Here is a 24229-nt window from a genome sequence, read left to right as displayed (position 1 = left end):
CCCATGATCATCTTGCAGGCCAGGGGGGCTGCAGTTCTGGAACCCCAGAACTTGCCGTTGCTGTAAGGTGCCTTCTGAGAGGCTTGTAGGTTTCTGTGTGACCTGAAAAGCCTGAAAGCAGATGAAGGGAGGGAGACTTTGCTGAAGCATCTCTTGTAAGCTGCCAAGTGGAAGAAGCTAGTTTTGAGTCTGCTGCCTACAAGAAGACTGCTAGTTTTCAGGGTTGCATGCACTGTTGATGCAGGATTAGAAAGTGTTTAATGGATGCAAACTGTATTTAAAATCCTAATAGCATTATCAATTTTAAGTCTCTGAAATCAACTAAATATTTGCGTGTAGGGCAAATCACAGCCCGAGCTTGCTGGCTGCTTTGCTGCCCTCCAGTTTTATCCATGTGTTGAAGAGATCAGTATATGTTCGTTGAATTTAGCCAGAATTCACTGTTTCCCAATAGAAAACTGTGCTGCTCGGATCATTTACCAGCACTTGCATTTGCTTCTCACAAAAATGACTATAGATATCTGGGTCAGATTTTCTCACAGATCTCTTACCTCTACTGAAAACCAGCAGGACTATGATGTATATTTAGCAATACTTCAGTTTCAGAAATGTACTTAGTCAAGTGTTTATTGGCATGGGATTCCTGTTTTAGCTCAGCATTTACAATACTGTAACTCATGTTGCTTTCTTTTTGGAAACCAAAACATACCACTTTGCTCTTTTCACTTGCTTCCCTTTACCTGTTCTCTGTGTGTTGCATTGTGGTATTTCATGTGTATTGCATCAGCTCCTTCTGAACCTGCAGAAGCCCACTTCAGTGACTGGGTTTGACCTGGCTGGGACTTTGGCTAAAGCTGCAGTGGAGCCAAAGTTCCATGATTCAGGCTTAGAAAAATTTGTCATTTTAATTTTCTATCTCCTCTTCTGTTCCTCTTCAGCCCCTGATTTCTGGCAAGCCCTTGGGAAACAGACTTCATGCTCTTCAGCAGTCTGCTTAGGGAGGCATGATGAGACTTAGGCGTGAAGAGAAGGTAGAGAAGAGTGGTATCCTGTTAACAGACTGCAAGATCGCTTGGCATGCAGCCTGGAAGCTGCCTGTTCTGGCAGTGTCAATGGGTATCTGCAAGAGCAGGTGGCTGCAACCAAGCTGCCTCCTCCTAAGGCAGAGTCACAGGGATATTCCCTGAGGTCCCAGCAGAACTGTCCAAAGCCTCATCTGAAGATCTTGGCATTGCAGGACTTGCTCTGAAACACCCCCTCCAAACTCCTGTCAGCTGATCTCTATGAGGACTGGATGTGTGCTTTGGAGTGGCATGAGAGACTGAGAGAACTGGTAGAGTACGTTTCTCAACCAGTCCCACTGCTGTGGACCTGCTTGGGACCCCTGTGTTAAAGGATGACAGCCCAGCCAGCCTGGCACTGGGCCTTGTCACTGTGGGTTTTTGATGGGTGACAAATGGGGGCAGAGAGGAAGGTGCAGAGGTGGGAACTCTGTGGTGGACAGGGCAGCAAACTTCAGGGCTGTCTCCCCCCTCCCAGCCCCACAGTAGTCAGCAGATGCATGTTTGGCTGCACAGCCCCAGGGGCAGAGGATCTGTTGGGGTTGGTTTGGTCAGGGAAGTGTGCGTTGCCCTGGGGGACACTCAGGCAGCACTGGAAGCTGTGGGATAGAAGGGCTTGTGCACAGTTTGGATCCAAGTTGAAGACCTGCTCAGGGGTAGGGACTGGCTTATTGCCCTGGACATGTGCACTGCTGCACACATGTGGGAGTTCGTGCAGAACCAGGCTGCACACGTGCCACTTGCCCACAGCCCCTGCTCATGTGGATGAGCTCTAGGAAGGAGCAAATACCTGCTCTGACCCCTTCATCAAGGAACAAATCACCCCAATGCCCACTCTGCTCCTCCTGTGCTTCCTCCAGCTCCTCATGTTCCTCTTCCTCACACTTGGTGTGCTCTCAGCACAGTTGCTTTTCACCTGCAGGACCCAGTGCCCCCCACGCTCTGCCAGCCCTGCTGCCAGGGCCTGGGCAGGAGAGTGGAGCAGTGAGCCCTGAGGCAGGGCCTGCTGTAGGAAGCCTGACGGGAGTTGCAGCCCCTCGGGAATCCTGCAGAACAGCCAGGGAGACTCAACATGGAATCAAACTGATGCTGGAGGTGTTGATGCAGCAAGCTTTGCTCTAAGGTCTGACACGGTGGCAGGGTTTGCTGAGGTGCTGTGCCAGGAAGAGCAGAAGAGGCAACCCAGAGAGGAGGAGGTATACATCACTAAGAGCAAATCAGACTGTCCCATTAGTGCTTTTTGTAGGAGATACGACCATCTGCAGAAATGAAACACCAGACCTGAAACAGTCTGATTTGCCTCAAAGGGTCCTGCTGGGTTACGCGGCCATCAGAGCAGCCTGGTCCCTTCCTGCCACACTTTGCAGGCTTTGATTCTGCAACACAGGGCAGGAGTCTTTTCTTTGGAGCAGCCATGCTCCAGGGACCCTGTGTGGTCAGGGACCTGATCAGGGGTCTGAGGTAAACTAGGGAAAACATAGGCCTGCTGCTGAATGGTGCAGAGGACCTAGTAACAGAAGACATGGAAAAGGCCAAGGTACTCAGTGCCTTCCCTCCTCATTGTTTACTGGTAAGATCAGCTTTTAAGCATCCCAGGTCCCTGAGATGCTAGGGAAAGTGTGGAGCAAGGAAGACTTACCTTCAGTGGATGAGTACCAGGTAAGGGGCCACTTAAACAAACTGGGCATACTATATAAATCCATGGGGACGAGTGCTGAGGGACTTGCGTGATGTCATTGCAAGACCATTCATTGAATGGCTGTGATGACAGAGAGAGTTTCCTTTAAGACTGGAAGAGAAGAAATGATATTGCTATCTCCAAAAAGCCAAGACAAAAGATCTGAGGAATTACAGGCTGGTCAGCCTCATCTCAGTCCCTAAAAAAGTGATGAAGCAACTAATCTTGCAAATGAGTTTCAAACACATGAAGGACAAGAAGGTGATCAGGAGAAGTGACCATGATTTATGAAGGGGATAATCATGCTTAACCAACGTGACAGCCTTCTAGAATGAGGTGACTTGCTTGGCATCTGAGGGAGACTGGATTCAACAGTGGATGTTCTTTACCTCAACTTTAGTAAGGTTTTCAACACTGCCTCCCAAAACATCATTGTAGACAAACTGATAAAAGTACGGGCTGGAAAATTGGACAGTGAGGTGGTCTGAACTCTGGCTGAATGGATGGGCCCAGAAAGTTGTGATCAGTGGCACAAAGTCCAGGTAGGAACAAGACACTAGCAGTGTACCCCAGGGTCAGTACTGGGGCCAGTACTGTTCAACTTCTTCATGAGTGACCTGGTTGATGGGACAGAGTGCACCCTTGTCATATTTGCAGATGATCCAGAACTGGGAGGAGTGGCTAGACTAGATGGTTGCACTGCCATGCAGAGGGGCCTGGACAGGCTGGAGAAATGGTCAGAGATTAACCTCATGAAGCAAAATATAAAGTCCTACATCTGAGGACCCAGGCACCAGTACACCTGGTTTGCAGCTGTTTTCCTCCAGACCGATCAGATGCTACAGTTACAGGGCCACAGTGGGTTAAGGCAGAAGGCATCATTCTAACCAGAACATCAAGTGTCCAAAGCCTTCTGGGCCTTTTAAAATATTTTACTTACATAAAACCACTTTAATATTGGAAAATTGCTATTCTGTCTATGTAGGGAGTTGCTGCTGAGCTGAAATAATACAACTGTCAGGCATGACATCTTTACCCTTTCCACTGGCTTCATATTGCTTCAGAAACGGGATGCTCTCAGGGGCTTGGATGCACTTAGCAGCAGTAAAATGATTAAAGAGTGCTAATTATTTTCCCTGTGTTAATCATCTGTATACCTCATGTATTGTTCAGTCAACACTGCTCTGCCCTTTTCTGATAGTGCCTGTGCCCTTGTAGGAAACAAAAAACACACTGTGCCTGTAGTCACATATATCTAATGAAATATTTTAAACGTTCTTCTTCTAAGCTTCCTCAGATGCAGATTAGGACATTCATCCTAAATGAAAGAATGAGAGAAGTATAATTACCAAGATGCACAGAGTAGCTACAGTGTTTGACAAATCCTGATGACCTCCCCCCCCCCCGCGTTTACTGCTCCCCCATCCTCCTTGGCTCACACCTCCTCAACCACATAGGCAAAATAGCTTGGAGGATATTTTCAATATATGTGAATATAGAACCTAATTAATGGATGGATTTTTTCTGTGCCTCTGAGTGAAAGCACTGCAGCTGAAAGAGGCTGTGTTCTTCCTCCCTCCTCCTGTGTGCAAAACAGAACCCAGAAATTGCCAGTGGAGCTTCTTTGTGCCCCTGCTGTGCCTGTTGCCTCTAGTCAGCCCCTCCACCCTCCCTGTTGGTCTTAAAGCAGCCTCACAAAGAATGCACCTAGCAGGTGCTCTTCAACTGCTTTCAGTTGTTAATCAGAAAATACTTTGAAGGCTTGATGGTGCCAGTGTTTCCTGTTGCCAAGAGAATCACTCTGTGTGCCTTTGGTCCTGTGGCTAGCCCTTGCTCCTGGCTGAGGAACCTGCTCCAGTAGTGACAGAAGAGCAAGGAGAAGAGACAAACACTGTAATCCAGCTGGCCCACTTTGACGCACTGCTCTCCATTTGAATAACTCCTTTGACTAAGGCCAAGCTAGTGACAGGGGTTAGTTTTCTGCTTTGGGCCCTGGCCCCTTGACTTCTAGCATTGCCTTTTATTCTGTGCTCCATTGGGAGGGGTTAGGAGATCGACAAGTAACATCATCTTGAATTAACACATTTTTGTGGTGCTTTTTCATGGTGTCTCTTTGAGTTTCAGCCTGGGTGCAAACAGTGGTTGAGAAAGGGTCCGATGCATTTAGCTGGATGCAGGCAGAGAGCAGCCAGAAGCCCCAGAATCTGCTGAGGAGCCTGGGCTGCAGCACTAACCTCCAGGCACTGGGGCAGGCAGAAGCTGCTGGTCAACTCATTTGCTCAGAAAGCAAGGACTGACCCCACAGTCTGCCAGGAGCAGTTTTCCCCTCCCATCTCTTTCCAGTTGGAAGAGTCTGATCAATTAAACTGAGGATCAGGAAACAGATTTTGAGGCAAACAAGCAGACCTGCCATGTTCAAGTGCTGCTCAGTTGCAGAGATGGGCATGTGTCATGGTGAGACTTAGTAAGGGGAGGTCAGTCTTGCTTTTTCTGTACGAATGAATATCTGTAATATGCATTAGAAACAGTTTTTAATTTTATCTGTTTTCATTTTACAAATTGTCATACTTTTGATAGACAGGTTTTCTTCAGGTGAATTTAAAATTAGTTTAATATGAGCAAATGATGTCAGATCATCCTGGGACAAGCTTCTTCCAAGAGACTGGTTAGCAGTGAGCTCCAATTACAATCAAAAATAGAAATGGATTTAGAAATTAGAAATAAAAATGGATTGCAGCCTTGAGTTGTTGAGATTAACTACATAACATGTACCAGGAAAATTAGGGGCCTCTCATTGTGCTGCTTCTGATCCAGTTAAAAAAGCATGATTTTCTGATTGCACTGTAGAAGTGAGAAGCAGGTCTGGCATAGTACGACTGTGTGGGAAATGAATTACTCCTTCTCTTGCTGGCTTCTCTGGCAGGAGTGATCAAAGATGGTTCTGGCAAAACCAGAAAAAGCTTGTATTTTAACCACAGGAAACCTAAACCATGAAGACAATGTTAAGCTCCTCCTGAGACACTAACCTGAGAAACTAACAAGTTCTACTAACTTCAACCTTTCCAAATTTTCCAAATTTTCTCTACTAACAGTCCCAAGTATCCTAGAAAGTCCCCTTTCCCAAAGTAAAAATAAACAAATGACAGTAATTAAAAAAAAAACCCTAAAATATGTATGTATGCATGCATTCGTCAGGAGTTCTGAGTTAAATGTCTGAGCTGGTTTACTTTTGTGATTTCATAAATTTCAGAACTCTTGTCTCACAGTTGCTTTAAGGTGATCTAATTGCAGGTTTCTTCTGAAAGACTGCAACTTTCCCTCTGCAATGATCTGCTGAAGCCTTTCCTTTGTTTTTCTATGATCTATTACTATTTCACAGCTGATTTTTTCTCACTTAAATTCCAGCCTCTTTTGCCCTTCCTCCTTTTGTTGAAGATGTTTTATTTAGTTTTTATAGCAGAGAGAAACAATTTCACAATAAACTGTTTTATATCCTCTTGTGTTCATGTTTTTGCTAGATAAACATGTATTTCCTTTCCATTAGAAACTGTTAAACCTGTGTGGTCCTTCATAACATGAACAGCATCTCTGATTTAGTTGTAACACATACATTTTTACAATGTCTGTGTTTTCGTGTCAGTTGTTGCACAAATGGCTATTCTGGTTCTTAGCTTCCTACCTGCATCTTGCTGATGTGGCAGACTTCGGGGTGGTTGGCATAAAGTATCTAGCTAAAATGATTTCATGCTATGTTCTCTGATATTGTTACTTTCAGAAAGCAGGGAAAAAAAGAAACCGGTACTTTGGAAGCAAAATAGTTAATGTCTTGCAGACCTCTGCAGGCCTCCCTAGTTAAGACACATTTGCAGCTAATGGTCTTGCCAGTCAACAAGATTTAATTATGAAGGAGTAGATTATTTGTAAAAGGATGTACTGAATAGAGCTTTCTTAACTGAAGGATTTAAATCTATGTTGTTATCTACCGTATCCTGCTTAGCTGAGTTTTGATGAAGAAGGAGTTGTATAACCTGCAGATACATCAGCTCTGTAACTGCCCCATTTGGGCAGAGTTCCTGTGGACAGGATGGTCATTGTGCTGCTCAGAGTTCTCTCCTGTATCAATAGTAATGAACTGCTCCTGCTCTGAACTCATCTAAATTGTATTCTGTTTTTTTTCTGCAACAGTATCAAGACTTTGCTTCCACCACATCCAAACAAATTAATGCCAGTGCAGGACCATGGAGCTAAAGCTCCTTTCAATATTACTAACATGCACAATATTAGGTGGTCTTTATTTTGCTCCTTCTTTGTCATCAAGCAAGCTTCCACTATCTACTCAGATATCACCCTGTGTCTTTTTTGTGTGTGTGATATGGTGAGATTTTGTCAACTTCCTGTGAAATTGGCGGTACTTCTGTTATTTCTGAGTTTTCATTCAGCAATGTCTTTGCTGTACATTATTTATCTTTGTGGATTTCTTTTTTTATAGCAGGGTTACTAGGATCAGCAGAACATTTTTCAGCAAGTCATCTATTTTTTACAAAATTAATCTCTGGGCAGTCTTTCTGTACACAACCGTCGTAAAATTACCCTATATGTTATTCCCAAGAAACTACAGAAATATTGGGATGTGAACACATGACCTTTCAGGCACTCCTGTGGGAGATCTTGTGATAAACATAGTCGTGATTCATGTCAAAATAGACTATAGTGTGATAAGTGTAATTGTTGTACCCTGTGTAAATCTAAAACAGTTTGTGACCACTATAACCTGTATCACAATTGTAATGAACAGGCGGATGCGCTTCTCCTTTAAGACAATGAAACCACTTCTTAGAAAACTCCCCCTTCCCCTGAGGCAATCGCTACTTAGAAAAGCGCGCCAAGAAGACAAAGACCCTGAGACTCTCAAAAGCGCGCCAAAGGCGAGCCAATAGGAGGAGAAGGTGTACCCTAGTAACACAGACGACCCAATGGGGAAAGAGCAGGATGCTTATCCGGCGAGAAGAGATTGGTCACGATGCTGGTATAAGAGACGCTGTTCAGAACTCCGGGTGGGTGCGTGTGCTGGGGCTGAGTTCTCTGCGCACCGGGGGTTGTTTTTGCTTATTGTTTCTCAACCTAAATCGATTGAACTCAAAATAAAAATGTTTTAATTGTTATCGTTTATAACAATTTGGTGACCCCGACGTGATCTCGCTGTGCTTTCCTGGACTGTGGCTCTCCGAGGGGCGCCCCACAGGTTGTGGCTCGGGAGTAGCAGTCTGGGTCAGTCTCCGGAGATCAACGAACAAAAGAGAAACAATAACCAAAAGGGATTGGAGCTCCCAGGAGAAAACTGCAGTAAAAAGGGCCCGTAATTCTGGTGCACGAAGATCCGAACGAAGACGACGGAGTCGTGAGTATAAGGGAAGCCGGTCGGTTGGGTGGGTATCGGTTGCTTGTGTGCAAGAGTGTGATTGAGACGGAACCTAATTCTGGAAACGGACTCTAGGTTCGGAGCCAGGATTTGAATTCCGAAGCGAGTGTGGAGGTCTTCTAACCGCGGTTCCAAACTCCCGGGAGGGGCTTGGCCGGTGAAGGACCGAAGCGGTTCCTATAGGATTCGTGGGTGGGATCTCGACTCCTATAGGGTATGTGGGTGGGTGAAGGGTTCAGCCCCCTGCAGGACACTCTTACCGGTAACTAAGGGCGATAGGAAACCACTGTAAAAGGCTTAGGATTCGCAGGTGGGTGACAGGTCCAAGCCCCCCTGTAGACATTGGTATCGGCAACCAAGGGTGTAATATTCCCGGATATCGTAGGGGGGTGCGGACCCTCTGCCAGACGGTTATTGGTCGCTAAAGGCGATAGGAATTGCCGCAAAATTTCTAAAATGGGCCAATATGAGTCAAGTTTTGAAGAGGAAACAAAGGCGGAAAAGGAATACCCAAAAATTACTCCCCTAGATAGTCCCTTGGGAACAATGCTCAGGCACTGGGGTCACTGGCCATCTCAAGAGGGGAAAAAAAAAAAAGTCCATTACTGTATGGAAGTGTGGGCGAGAGAGGAAATTCGATCCGGTTATGTATATTGGCCAATATTTGGATGTTTTGATGATTGGATTTGTAAGACATTGAATTTATAGGTGAATAATAAAGAGCCCTTTAGGAAGAAAGTGAATATGCTGCGCTGTGGAGAGTGTTGGAGACGGGAAGATTGGCTTCATTATTTACTTAAAGAGAAAAGAAGGAAAGGGAGGCAGGGAGAGGGAAACTAAACCAACCACGTTATTATGGGAGCCATTAGACAATTTACCCCCGCCTTATTTAAGGCAGGATGCGGAAGGCCGTCAGGAGAGAATACATCCCCAACTGCCTCCTGACCTCGTTCTGTCGACTTCCCTACTTTCTCCTCCTTCTAGTCACACCAGGAGTAAAACAGCACAGAAAGAGAGAGATGAAATTTATGAAAAAGAAGCAGTGGCTCTGGTTTCCCTCCGAGAGGTACTGATGGGAGGAGATAGAGGAGGAATTGCATTTTTATCGGTACCTTTGAATACAAGAGATGTGAGATTCTTTAAAAAAGAAATGGGTCGTCTGTTAGATGATCCTTTGGGAGTCTCTGAACGATTAGACCAGTTCTTAGGTCCTAATACCTATACCTGGGAAGAAATACTATCTATTTTGGGAATATTATGTACAGCCGAAGAAAGATCTATGATTAGACAGGCAGGAATACGGATGTGGGAAGGAAGGTATCAACAAGGCCCTCCTGGGGAACAGAAATGGCCTAACCAAAACCCGAATTGGAGTAACCAAAATGCCCGTGATAGACACAATATGTCAGATTTGAGAGAATTGATTATCCAAGGAATCAAGGGGGCAGAATATTAATAAGGCCTTTAGTGAACATCAGGGAAAGGATGAGTCCCCTACGGACTGGTTAGAGAGACCGAGGAAAAATTTACAAATATATTTGGGGGTGGACCCAGCCTCTCCAGTCGGAGAAGCAATACCAAAAAACCCAATTTTTGGCCAGATCATGGGGGGATATAAAAAGGAAGCTGGAAAAGTTGGACGATTGGCCGGTTCGAGGATTGCAGGAATTGTTGAGGGAAGCTCAAAAAGTGTATGTGCGGAGAGATGAGGAGAAACGAAAAGAGAAAGCAAAAATACTTGTAGCGGCATCCCGGGAAACTCAGCAAAGGGAACAGCCGAAAATGATCTCAAAAGCTCCCAGATCAGAAGGTGAAAGAAGACAGCCTATGATTCCAGGGAAGAGGAGTAAGGATTCCCCTGGGAAAATGCCCGAATGTTGTTATTGTGGGCAGAAGGGACATTTAAAAAAGGATTGTCAGAAGCGAATGAGGGACAAAAAGGTAGTATATGTCCCCCATGACATTAGAGGAAACCTCCAACAGAAAGCACATAAATGGCTTACCGACAATAGATTATTAAAATATGAAGCTATTTTAATTCATTCTTCTGATTTGGATTTAAGGATGACTACAGCACAAAACCCAGCACAGTTTTGGTTTGGGGAATGGGAGAAGACCTCAATACTTGAACATAACTATAGATTTAGTAGAGCTACAAACAAAAATTGGACCAGATCTAGAGAAAGAATAGTTGGAGAAAGGGGAAAAACTGTTTATTGATGGATCCTCTTGGGTGATTAACTGGAGAGAAGATAGCCTTAACCTTCAATGGGAAGGACCATTTCTTGTTCTTTTAGCTACAGAAAGGCGATAAGGACGGCTGAAAAGGGGTGGACACATGCTTCAAGGGTAAAGGGACCAATAAAGGAATGGAGAGTCGTAACTGAACCTGGGGATACCAAACTTACCTTTAAAAGAACTTGATGTAACGGCTGGGGAAATTCATATTGACTTCCCTAAAAGGGGACTGTAAATTCAACTCTAATTGAATTTACAAAAATTTAAAGTGCTAGAGGACCAATTTATCTTTAGTAGCTGATGGAACCCACTTTTTCCCCAATTTTCCCAGACCTCTGCGAAAGGCACTCTGTAGTAAAGACTGGAGGGAATCGGTGCTGCAGCTGACAAGGTCTGCCAAGGGCTGCAACCCCTGGGGGGGTGACCCCTGGGCATTATGATGCTGAATGGACCTCTCTTGATATGGGTCCTGATTGGAACCCTGTGGAAAGTTGTGGACACCCTTTTTACTTCCAACTTTGATTTGAAAACAGGGATGGATAAAGAAAGGAGAAGATAAAGAACATAGGTTGTTATTTAGCTTGTTTTATCATGAGATGGAAACATTTGAGTCAAATGTGAAGTTCCCACAGTTGCTAAAAATCTGTTTGTAAAACTTGTCAAAAATATAACAGAGTAACTAGTTACTATGTGTATGGAGAGACACACTTTGATTTGTGGAAAATTAGCATTTACCTCTTTGCCAAATAATTGGGTTGGGTTATGTATAGTAGGTGCAATAAAACTAGCTTCTTCTGTTACCAGTAAGTAGGAGAGAACGACTGGGGTTCCAGTATAGCATTGGACTACCTGTTGGCACAGGAAGGGGGAGTTTGTTGGAAATTTAATCTTACCAATTGTTGTATGTAATTGGGTTACCGAAGTGAATATTGTACTCCTGGGAATATTGGGGGGGGGGGGGGGGGGGGTGTTGTTACTTCCCCCTTGTTTAATTCAATGTGTTATTTGATTAATACTATCAGCGGTACAGATTATGCAACTAGAAATAAGGAATGACTACAACATGAAAAGCTGTTATCGAATTGGAAACTAAGACATGAATCAATGAGATAAACGTAGTGATAATTCATGTCAAAATAGAATATAGCGTGATAAGTGTAATTGTACCCTGTGTAAATCTAAAATAGTTTGTGACCACTATAACCTGTATCACAATTGTAATGAACAGGCGGATGTGCTTCACCTTTAAGACAATGAAACCACTAGAAAACTCGCCCTTCTCCTGAGGCAATCCCTATGCCAAGCGCTCAAAAGCGTGCCAAAGGCGAGCCAATAGGAGGAGAAGGTGTACCCTAGTAACACAGACGACCCAATGGGGAAAGAGCAGGATGCTTATCCGGCGAGAAGAGATTGGTCACGATGCTGGTATAAGAGACGCTGTTCAGAACTCTGGGTGCGTGTGCTGGGGCTAATTGAGTTCTCTGCGCACCGGGGGTTGTTTTTGCTTATTGTTTCTCAACCTAAATAGATTGAACCCAAAATAAAATTGTTATAAACGATAACAATTAAAACAATCTGATGTATTATGTCAACTGTGAGTAACATGTGGACTGGTATTTTCCAGTACTGCCCTAAGTGTAAGATATATTGCTCTTCTGCACCTGGGGAGGTCAGGAGGTAAGATGGTGAGGGAAATGGTGCAGGGCTGTTTCTGGATTTCTGCAAGAAAGGCTCAACAGAAATGGCTTAATAAAGACAGTTGTTCTAATAAAGCAGAACAAAAATGGGAATATAGAGTAAATCCTGTGTCCTTCTGCATGCAGGGTGCCCTGCTTTTGTGCAGCATCAGACGGACCCCAGATGGATTTTCCCCACAGCATGCTGTGTAGATTCTGTCCTCCCTCCCACAATGTCATGGCTTTTCTTTTGTGTAACAGGAATGTGTGTCTTCTCACAGGTTACAACATCATCTCTGTCATAACATCATCAGTGTGCAACACAGGCCAGCACAAGTCACTCGCAGGTTCCCTTACAGCATCTACTCATGCGGACACACAGGCCTTAAGTATAACATCCAATAACCATGGCTCGCTTAGTATCACAAACCCCTCAATATCTTCAACAAGGTTCCCAGTGCTGTTGTATACAGATGGTAGTGCTGTAACAAAGGCAGACGTGTCCTGCATGTGCTTGGTGATCACACATTGGTGATGGCAGGAATATTACCAACATCTGGTTCCTTTTAACACTGAGAACATTTTCATCGGAATCGTTCCCATTTGCTCAGTCATTGCTTAGTGTGGGAACAAGGCTGTAATGGCAACCTCTGTTGCTCATGGCTTCCTTGTCATCTTGAGGTACAACCCAGGGAAGGCAGGAAGAAAATGACCTAAATGAATAAGCAAGCAAGAAAAAAAATTGTAAAAAAAGAACTGCACCCATTTCCTTTGCTACCTCCTCCCTGCAATGTGAGTCATTAGGGCCACCATTTTCATCTTCTCTTTCTGATGCTATTGCTTAAGTAGAAAAACTTTTCTCCCTTGCAGCTTGAAAATACAGAGGTGAGGGCCAATGCAGGCTGTTCCCTGGACATAAGAAAGCTACCCTCCTTCCTTTAGTTTTGTATGACTTTCTGTACTGTATAAAAAAATACTTTTCCACTAACAACAACTGTAAAAAATGTAGCATTGGCACAGAGCAGAAATTCTCTGTGGTATCACTGCGATACATCAGTGTGTGATAACAATGCCTGAGTTTTCTAACAGCAGGTATAAGCTACCAAACTGCTCTTCTTGGCATACATATTTGTGACTAAAATTCAACTACATTTTTTGAAGAAACGTGTCTACTAAATTTGTAACTAAATTCCAGTTATGTACAATACACCCTCCAAGCTGAACTAAGTACAATTGATTACAAAAGAAAAGCATGCCCAGTATTGAGGATGAATATTTTTTCTACCATGGATCAGAGCAACCTAGCATGACTGAGAAAAAAGGCTTAACAAATATTTGACAGAATGAAATATAAGTGTTCAGTGAGACTTACACTAACCACGTAGCTCTTAAACAAATATTTATCTGACTTACTGTTCCCTCTGTTCTGTTACTGAGATAGGATTGTAAACCCTGTGCTCAAAACCTGTGCCCAAACCTGCAGATATTAAAAAGAAATCGAGTGCCATCTTGTGGATGCCACAAGAACACAAACATTTACTTGAAAGCATTAATTTTAAAAAATATGCTAGTAGACACCTGCTTGTATAAACATAAACAAAGGCATAATTCATTATTAAGAGCAAGAAATACACTACGAACAATATAAATGCACCTGCCTCACGATTTTTTTTTTGTCTACAGCTGAAATAAGTCACAAATTCTAGGAGTAAGTGGTCACATTGTCTACTGTTATGGACTGACATTAGGAACTAAGTCACAATTTCGGTATTCAGGCTTAATATCCATGATACTTCCATTACTAAACTTCATTACACAGAACTTACTGTAACATGTCTCTCCCCATGCTGTCAGACAGAAGAACAGAATGTATACAGTAGTAGCATATTTAGGACTTCTTCCACTTCTTGTTTTTGTTCAGCCAAAGTTACACGTACAATGAACCTCTAAGTCAGTGAAAGTTACTCTGACTGAAGCAATGAATTAAAATGTTAGCATTAAACAGATGATGGGGAAGTAGGATGCAAGAAAAAAAAGAATTGGAAAAAGGCTAAATTTGAGGTGGAATAATTTTAAAAATAATTTTGGCTTTATTCTATAAACTTGTTCCCACAGAACCATGAATTGGTAGCGTTCAGCATTTTGTGGCGTGACACAAATCGGTTTCTCAAGGCAGTTCTCAATCATTAGAATGAAAAAGCTACCACCACCTTAACTGCAGTTAGATATGAGCACGGCACAGGTACTTAGGCTGCTTTTCCTTGTTAAAAAGTACCCAATGGAATTACAGATAATGCCAGCAGCACTTTTGTAACTCATATAAAACGGGAAAAACTAGCAACCGTGCCTCATAGGAATAACTGGAAATGATTGAGAACTCTCTTCAAGGACTTTGCCGATTTTTCAAGATACTGATACATGCTTTCATATAAACATGCAAAGTACACCACAGCAGTCCCGAATAAGACCCCCAAGACTTGCTTGGCATACATACCACTTACATAAATGGATAGCTTGGGCTGTATGCTATGTAGCAGACACTGGATAGACACGTGCATCTTGATATCTTGCATGGCACATAAGCAAATTCAGTTTATTTGTGCTGGATGAGGCCCATAGAAAACAGTTTTAATCGGCTGGGCATATTAAAGCAGTGTAGCAACACACAAGATGAAAAGCAACTGGAAACAGGAAATTAAAGAACAGGAGCACAGAGGAGGCCTTTACTGCCCAATACTGAGCAAATAACAGGATGAGTGTTTCTGTCCAGATGTATAGTCCTGAAGGAACTCCCTGTGGTGCTAGGCTGACACATCATGGGAGAGTACAAATTATTTCCTTTAGCAAGCGACTACTATTTGTCCTAATTATATAACAAACCTATATATATATATAACAATATACATATATACCACAATATACATATATACCAATTTCCACGGATTTCCCCAGATGTCTGCGGTATTAGGAGGCATTTGAGCTTTTCCGAAAGCAAAAGCAAACCTTGAATCACCAGGGAAGAAACGTACCCTATGTGCGGGCGCGGGCGAAGCGCGCCACAGTCCCCTTTGGTAGCACCGCTGCCACCGTCCCGCACGCTGCTGCGCGAAGGCCGCTGCGCCGGCCGGCTCCCGGCGCTGCCCGGCGGCGGGCCCTGGGGAAGCCTGTCGGCAGGGGTCAAGGGCAACCGCCGCCCCCGGGAGCTCCGCAGCCGAGCGCAGCTGCCCCCGGAGAGACCCCTCGGCTGAGCGCCCAGAACGAACGACCCGCTCGACACGGCGCGGGACCTCTCCTGCTCAGCAGGAACCGGCGGCCCGGCCCGCGGCCTGCCCCCGCGGCGGGGCTCTCAGCCTGCGGCAGGGCCCGGCGCCACGGCCCGCCCCACGGCGCCGCGGCAGAGCGCGATTCCCCCGGCGATGAGCGGGAACGCAGCGGGGCGGGCCGGCCGGCGCAGAACTTCGGCGATGGGTGGGGTGGGAGGAGGGTGTGACCCACTCCGTTCCCGAGGGAGCTGCCGGCGACTGCTGCGAGCGGAAGGCCGGGGCGGGCGCCCGTCACCGCTCCTCCTGCCGGCAGTGCCCAGGGCGGGGCGGCGGTGAGCCCTGCGCGCCGCGGGGGCGGCTCGGCGGGGCGCCGGGCGGGAAGCTGGCGGCGGCGGGGCAGGTCCTGCCGCGGAGGGGTGGTGACGGGCTGCAGCCGAGGCTCCGAGGGGCTGCGCGTCCCCGCCGGTGAGCGGTGCGCGGGCGCCCGGGCAGAGCCGGCGCCGCATCCCCCGGCGGGGCGAGGGTGACGCTTCCCGTGAGGGCCGCCGGCGAGGCGGGCCCTGGCGGCCCTCGGCGTATCCTGCGCGCAGCCGGAGCTCCGCATCGGGTCCCTGTCCCGGGACCGCGGGGGGGCAGGAGCGCGCCTGCCAGCGAGGGCGGCGCCGGGCCCGGGCGTTCCGGCAGGCTGCGCCCCTGCGGCCGGCCGGCGGGGCCGCGCCGTGCTCCGCGCCGCAGGGCGGGGGCGGCTGGCGCTGCGGCCGAGCGGAGTGGCGGGGCGCCGGGGGCCCGGTAGCTGGCGGCTGAGCGCGTTTGACGGCGGGTGACGCCCGGCCGTGCGGTAGAGTTGTGCCTTTGGCTTGGCTTGTGCTGTCGGTGAAAAGGCTGGGTTTGTTCCCGGTTAGGTGTCTTGGTGCTCCGCGCCCCCCCACCCCCCTTTGGTACAGGTCTGTTCACTCAAGTGCCTTATTTTCCGACCGTCTGTTAAACGATTTCTTTCTGTCTGCTTTTTTGTCAGTTATCTCATCTGATGACGGCAGTGATTTGTAAGTTGCTGCGAAGTGATTGTATGCACTGTGCATGGTGTTGCGATAGGGCAGGTTGAAAAACATCCCTTCTTATAAACTTGTTGGACCTCAGATCAGGACGAGAAAGGGAGTGGGTGCTCGGAGTAACTTTAAGGAAAGAGATGTAAAGCAAATAATACAGAGGTTAAAAAGCACAGCAAGTGCAGTTCTAGAGAGAAGTATATTTTCCTGTTGCAGTTCCCTGTTTGACTTCTCTGAGTACAGAGAGAGGTGTAATTCAGACTGATTTCATCTTTTTCTAAGGGTAAGCTGAAGTCAGTGGACATTTTGCACAAATCCTAATAGGCAAGAAAACCTTCTCTAACAAATCTTGAGGTGCTGGATATGTGATGATGTGAATAAGCTGTAAATAATATGGTCAAGTTTGTATTCATAAACCAATATTCATTTTAATGCATAAATAAGCTTGTAATTGTATAGCGACAAAGGGGTTAAATGTCTGAAAGATCATATAGACTGTTCTGGCAAGAAAGCTGCAAATCTCTGAAAGGGGAGCTGTCCTCCTTATCTGCAAAGCAAGCTGCCCTACCAAGGAGGTAATGGGACAGCAGGATGGCCTTGAGTAAAATTACAAGGGTTATTGTAAAAACCCTGGGAAAGATTTCTACAAGTCTGCCAACTCATCACTTTTGAGACCTAAGGTGAAAAGTACACCATGAGGAAGACCTACGGCCTTCCTCCCATAGACCACTGCCCACATTCTAAAGACCCCGGCCCACAATTTTTGGAAGAATCTGCGCAAGCGTGAAGGACTGATAAACTAATTAGCATACGAAGTGAGGGTAGGCGGGTTCAGGTGATGAATATGTATAGGCGTTAATGGAATATTCATTGTTTCATTATATAAATATAAGATAATCTGCCCCTCTGGGTGTGTACGATTGGTGGAAGGATCGCCCGTACACCCGGCGCCGACAATAAAGAATACTTAATCACTAAGAAATTCTGAAGACGGTCTTTGAAACAATCTGGCGACCCAGATGGGACAGCTCTCTGCCTGACCGTAGGACCTGCTGGGAAGCAGACTCCCTTGGGTACCCCCGGGATTTTCCCGGAGGGACTCCGCAACTCATCGGATCACTGCGGAGGCAGACAAGAATCCCATCTCCTGTAAGTGATAGTATTCTTTATTGCTGTATTCTGGTATTACCGGTAATCTGGGGTTACCCGTAAGATGAGAAAATTGATTTCCGCAGGGTAACATCTGGGTATGCTTGGGAACTAGTTTCTCAGGTATACATCTGGGTGTGCTTGGGAACTAGTTTCTCAGGTATACATCTGGGTGTGCTTGGGAACTAGTTTCTCAGGTATACATCTGGGTATGCTTGGGAACTAGTTTCTCAGGTATACATCTGGGTGTGCTTGGGAACTAGTTTCTCAGGTATACATCTGGGTGTGCTTGGGAACTAGTTTCTCAGGTATACATCTGGGTGTGCTTGGGAACTAGTTTCTCAGGTATACATCTGGGTATGCTTGGGAACTAGTTTCTCAGGTATACATCTGGGTATGCTTGGGAACTAGTTTCTCAGGTATACATCTGGGTATGCTTGGGAACTAGTTTCTCAGGTATACATCTGGGTGTGCTTGGGAACTAGTTTCTCAGGTATACATCTGGGTGTGCTTGGGAACTAGTTTCTCAGGTATACATCTGGGTGTGCTTGGGAACTAGTTTCTCAGGTATACATCTGGGTGTGCTTGGGAACTAGTTTCTCAGGTATACGTCTGGGTGTGCTTGGGAACTAGTTTCTCAGGTATACGTCTGGGTGTGCTTGGGAACTAGTTTCTCAGGTATACGTCTGGGTGTGCTTGGGAACTAGTTTCTCAGGTATACGTCTGGGTGTGCTTGGGAACTAGTTTCTCAGGTATACGTCTGGGTGTGCTTGGGAACTAGTTTCTCAGGTATACGTCTGGGTGTGCTTGGGAACTAGTTTCTCAGGTATACGTCTGGGTGTGCTTGGGAACTAGTTTCTCAGGTATACGTCTGGGTGTGCTTGGGAACTAGTTTCTCAGGTATACGTCTGGGTGTGCTTGGGAACTAGTTTCTCAAGTATACGTCTGGTCTGGAAAACTCAGGTATGCTTCTGTGGCTAGCACCCTAAGTATACTTCTGGTTCTGTTTGGGTTTTATCGGCATTTAATTGCCATCTGGAATCTGGCAAGTTTGCTTATAAAGCTTATTTGCTGCAGTGTTGCTTATTTTGGTTACCGGATTCATGGAATGTGGAATTTGACTTTGATAATTGTTACTGTGGTTTCGGCTATATTTTTGATAATAATAGTGAGCTCTTGGTGTTGCTGTAGAAAGATACCTGCGTGTTGCATTTTGTAAGTATTAATTCTGTAAGTGATAAGTGTGTTCTGTGAGTGTAAGCTGGGAAAAATGGGAGGAAAGCAGAGTGGTGGGATTTTAAAGAAAAGCCCGTTAGGATGTGTTTTGAGTCACTGGAGGGATATTGGAGGGTCTGCTGGTGGAAATGTGAATAAGAAAACATTGATAAAGTACTGCAATCAATGGTGGCCACTTTATAAGCTGGAAGGTGGGGAAAAGTGGCCTTGTAATACTTTGCTGCAGTACGGAGAGAAGGAAAATGGGATGAAGTAATGTGTGCTGATATGTTTGTGTGACAGAAGGAGTGTGGGATTAACACCACCTGATCTTTGATTATGGCTCTAGAAAAGGATAGGAAAACAAACAAACAAACAAACAAAAAACCAAAAACCTGAGACCTAAACTAAAAAAAAAAAAAAATAAAAACAGAGAGAGCTCAGGTTGTGGTTCTTTCTGTGCAGCAACCAGAATGAAACACGTTGTAAGATAAAAACTTGTGCTAGTGTATGTAAGATCTGAAGCCGGGGGGTGGAGAATCAAAGACCCTGTGAAAGTGTTAAAGTCTTGGGGTGAGTTTGTACAAACCCCCGTACCCCCTCGAAGGTGCGGCTGAGTCCTGCTGGACGCATGGCAGGGTGTTTGCTGTTTGCCTGCAAAGGCTGATATGTAAGAACACAGACTTAAAGCAACAAGGAGCAGATTTGCATTCAGGGTAAGAAACAGTTAAAGCAGAAGTGCTGCTGCAGAGGCAGGCTTGTGTAACCTGCAGAGCAGGAAGAGCATCTCCTGCCCTGAATCCTGCTGGTGAGGAGGAGGGGGTTGCTGTTGCTGACGATTGAGCAGAAGGACCTGATAATGTCACCCCAATTGCTGCAGCATTTGCAGCACAACAGGACCGGTAACGGCCCCTTTAGGGCAGGCAGCGGGTCTGAGGAGAGTAAAGGTGAATCTTTGATGGGGAAATTTAGATGTTTGAAAGTTGGTTGTGAATAGGACTGGATAAAGGTTCGAGTTGTTTGTTACTAGGTAATTGTGATGTAGAAAAGTTGGTGAATATAAAACCAACTTATTTGGTGTTAAACTTCAGTGAAAAGAATTTGTCACATTTGTGGGAGCTGCTGGCCACCAGGAAAATATCCTGAAACCTTTAAAGTACAAACTAAGAAAACAAATAAGAATGCCAAATTCACCAAAATCTTTGTTGGGAAGAGATTTATTAGAACTTCTAGACGTTTAAAGAAGGGGAAATGAAAACAAAAGTTAAAAATGATCAATTAATCAAAATGTTGAGCTTATCTTTAATTCAACAGAAAAGTGGAAGAGAGGACCTCCCTGAAGTAAAAGAAATCTTTAACCAGGTATATCTGGAAGTAAATTCCAGGTAAGGGGAAAAATGCTTTCCCTGTTACAGTAAAAATGATAAACGGGAGGCCTGCCTAACTCAGGTAAAACAATATCCCTTGGTCAGCAAGGCTGTGGGGGATATTGGCGTAAAAACTAAAATAAAATACACTCTGTAGTAGTCTACTAATGTGAATCTGTGTTTTGCCATGACAGTGACTTGTTATGGGATGTGCAGATGAAACTCTGCATTGACAACAAAGTACAAGGAATAAGGCTGGTCAAGTGCCTCCTACTACAATCAAGGGCAAGACTGGGTTGGCCTGTGTTTGCCACCAAGAAGGATCTTGAGCTCCGCTGTTGGCTGCAACCCAGTAGGCGTTGAGCGGTGGGAACATATGCCATGCAAGACCTTGATGTGAGGAATGACCCCCTCTGTTATAAGAGGGTCTTCCAGGAAGGAAGAACATAAGATGGCCCATTGAAGCACTGATTTAGAAATGGGAAACCGCCTGGCCGACCACGAAGCCATCCAAGTAGCAGAGGAGGTAGGAAAGGAGGAATTATCCTTAATACCAGACGGTAAAATCCAAACTGTAAGTACAGATCAGGAGCCAAATTATTCTAAAGAAAACTTAAAGGTAATTCAGGACATGAATGATAAAATAAATAAGTGGACTTATTTGAGGGATGGTCGTATAGTGGTACCATCCAATTTAATATGGACCACAGCTGTAATAGAACATAATAAGATGCATTGGAGAGCTGATAATTTATATAAAAGTCTAAATCAGAAATTGATAGGGCAGAACTTGTATACTGTAATAAAACAGGTGACTCAGCAATGTGAAATGTGAAAATTAGCCAGGGCAACAGTGGCAAGTTGATTTTTCCAGACTCCCAAGAATTGGGGGGGTACCGATATTTATTAAATGGATGGACACCCCAACGTATCATACAGTATTATGGACCTGCAACTTGGAATCCTAATGAACTCATTAACGGTGCTCGAGAACCTATCTACAATCTGAATCGTATCATTCGTCTACAGGCTGTCTTGGAAATTATTACTAATCAAACAGCTAAAGCTTTTGATGTGAAATGCAATTTATCAACACAGGATGGTTCTCGATTACCTGCTAGCTGAAGAAGGAGGTGTTTGTGGTAAAGTAAATGTTTCCAATTGTTGTTTGAAAATTAATGACAATGGTGAGGTAGTTAAACAAATCACATCAGAGATAGGGAAGTTAGCCCATGTTCCTGTCCGAACTTGGAAAGACGAATATTGACTTGTTTTCCTGGCTTCTCGGGAGCCCCTGGGTAAAATGAACCCTATTTTATTTTTTATGTGGATTAGCCACCTTATTGCTTTTGCCATGTGCTGTTCCATGTTTTATAAGATTAATTCAGTGACAAAATGTACACACAAAATAACATTTTAATAGCCAACAAGAATTTGGAAACAATTGATTCTTAAAACAAATGTGAGCCAACAAGAATTTGGAAACAATTGATCCTTAACAATTCAGATAACAATGTAGGCTGAGTAAGAATAAAAATAGAATAGCAGCAAAAACAACCGCCAGGAACGCATAGATGAGGATATGGTAACGCCTTTTATACTTTTCTACCTCCGCCATAAGTTCTTGACGTGAGACAACAGAAAAACGCACCCTCTGCCTAAACAGCAACAGGAAGAAAAAGTTTTGATCTTCTTTCTAACGAACCATATAGGTTAAATGTTTTGAGAACACTCACTTTGCAGAATGTTCAGAGGGGGAAATGTACACTCTGGACCCTTCTTCCCTGGCAGGTGACGTGGTGGTCTGGTGGTGAGAAAACATTACATTGAAAACAGGGACCTGTCATTTGGCCATAGTGCCATAAATGTTACCATTGGCAGAGTTACCGGAGTAGTAAGCTCGGGAAATGGGTTTGGGACTTCATCTGGGCACGCAGTAGCCACTGTTTATCACACGAATGATCCACGTATACCTTTGAACATGCGCATGCGTGATTTTAAAGCCCCACAGAATGTGTTGGAAAAATCTGGAAAGACCGCGCATGCGAAATCCCTATAGTCTAGCCATGATAATGACGCATGTAAAAAAAAAAAAAAAAAAAAAGGGGAATGTGTTAAGAAAATACAGTGTTTTTAGTTCATTTAAGGTTTTGTTTTTGTAGGTTAATGCAAAGTAAACCATTTGACAATCAGTAAAAGTCTCATGTAACGTGAAACCAGACTTCTTCACTCGTGAATCCAGTATTTCTCTTACGAGCCGCTTGTATCCACTATTCAAGAGTAAAGAAAACTCCTGAGAAATTATGGGCCGTCACTCCGGCAGGATCCACAGGACTACGATTCTTCAGGTCATAATTATAGTCGGATGTTTGCCAAATTTGTACTTAACTCTGTGGAATAAGAATGTACATTTATCCCTGGTACAAGGCATATCTCAGGCTCTGAATAAAACTGATTGTTGGATATGTACACATATGCCTGAATATGGAGGAAAGGGTATATCATTGATTGGATTTCCATTACCTAGGAATAAATCTTAGGAAAGACTGTGGGGAAAATACCTCTTGGAGTATTGAAAATGATGAAATTTTGAAATTAGAGATAAATAGTCCTAAGGTGCAAGAGTCATATACTATATGTGTGTTCAGAGATGTAATCCACCTAAAGGAATGGGAATTGTGGATTGTAATCCCGTAATGTATGTAGGAACTCAGTCCTTTTGTAATAACACTTTAGACATCGGTACTTCACTGTCTGTTAGCTCTACTGCTTGGCCAGTGCCCGAAGGGAAAGGATGGTACTGGCTGTGCAATGATACAGTTCGAAAGGTTTTACCTAAAAATTGGAAGGGAACCTGCACCTTGGGAGCAGTAGTGCCTAATATGACAGTACATGATTCGTTCTCACAAGGATACTTAAGAAATCATATTAAAAGGATTAGACGGGAAAACACAAATCCTATAAGAGGGAGGCCTACTGCATTCCATAGTTTTGCTCGATGGTTTGTCCCTTGGTTAGGAGTGAGTGAATTAGAAAAAAACCATAATCAATATATCTGCGATAATAGAGAAATTAGAAAACAGAACAATTGATGCATTGAAAGCCCAGCAAGAGGAAATATCTAGCCTCTCATAAGTGGTATTACAAAATAGAATGACTTTGGATTTGCTGTTAGCTGATCGAGGGGGAGTGTGTACAGTTATAAATACTAGTTGTTGCGTATACGTGGACCAAAGTGGAAGAGTTTCCACTGACTTAGAGGAGATACCAAGGTATTACGTGAAGTAAGTGAGGATGATGTGTCTTGGGATATTGGAAATCTTGGGACAACTCTAACTTCCTGGTTACCTAATGTACAATGGTTAAAACAGGTGTTAGCTGCCATAGTTTTGTTGATTGTTTTAATAATACTTGTGTGTATTCTGTTCAAATGCTTATTCTGTTGTACTTTTGAAAGATAAAATAGCAAAGGAATTTGCTTGTATTGAGAAAAGGGGGGAATGATGTGAATAAGCTGTAAATAATATGGTCAAGTTTGTATTCATAAACCAATATTCATTTTAATGCATAAATAAGCTTGTAATTGTATAGCGACAAAGGGGTTAAAATGTCTGAAAGATCATATAGACTGTTCTGGCAAGAAAGCTGCAAATCTCTGAAAGGGGAGCTGTCCTCCTTATGTACAAAGCAAGCTGCCCTACCAAGGAGATAATGGGACAGCAGGATGGCCTTGAGTAAAATTACAAGGGTTATTGTAAAAACCCTGGGAAAGATTTCTACAAGTCTGCCAGCTCATCACTTTTGAGACCTAAGGTGAAAAGTACACCATGAGGAAGACCTACGGCCTTCCTCCCATAGACCACTGCCCACATTCTAAAGACCCCGGCCCACAATTTTTGGAAGAATCTGCGCAAGCGTGAAGGACTGATAAACTAATTAGCATACGAAGTGAGGGTAGGCGGGTTCAGGTGATGAATATGTATAGGCGTTAATGGAATATTCATTGTTTCATTATATAAATACAAGATAATCTGCCCCTCTGGGTGTGTACGATTGGTGGAAGGATCCCCCGTACACCCGGCGCCGACAATAAAGAATACTTAATCACTAAGAAATT

The 24229-nt window shown here is 44.4% G+C and overlaps 3 long non-coding RNA genes across 3 annotated transcripts; 2 read left to right on the top strand and 1 right to left on the bottom strand.

The window, feature by feature from the left end:
• Window positions 1-7414: 7414 nt before the first annotated feature.
• On the top strand, window positions 7415-11082 carry LOC129782734 (uncharacterized). The gene is made up of 2 exons (XR_008744795.1): window positions 7415-8137; window positions 10462-11082. It is a non-coding gene; the product is annotated as an uncharacterized LOC129782734 (long non-coding RNA).
• A 7297-nt stretch (window positions 11083-18379) lies between these two features.
• Window positions 18380-24227, top strand: LOC129782736 (uncharacterized). Its single transcript, XR_008744798.1, has 2 exons — window positions 18380-20638; window positions 22275-24227. It is a non-coding gene; the product is annotated as an uncharacterized LOC129782736 (long non-coding RNA).
• Window positions 21511-22211, bottom strand: LOC129782735 (uncharacterized). Its single transcript, XR_008744797.1, has 2 exons — window positions 21849-22211; window positions 21511-21770 (listed from the first exon to the last, which is right to left on the bottom strand). It is a non-coding gene; the product is annotated as an uncharacterized LOC129782735 (long non-coding RNA).
• Window positions 24228-24229: the final 2 nt, after the last annotated feature.

This window comes from Falco peregrinus, chromosome Z (genome assembly GCF_023634155.1).
Source record: "Falco peregrinus isolate bFalPer1 chromosome Z, bFalPer1.pri, whole genome shotgun sequence".
Taxonomy (NCBI): domain Eukaryota; kingdom Metazoa; phylum Chordata; class Aves; order Falconiformes; family Falconidae; genus Falco; species Falco peregrinus.
This window is presented reverse-complemented; position numbering and strand designations above follow the sequence as displayed.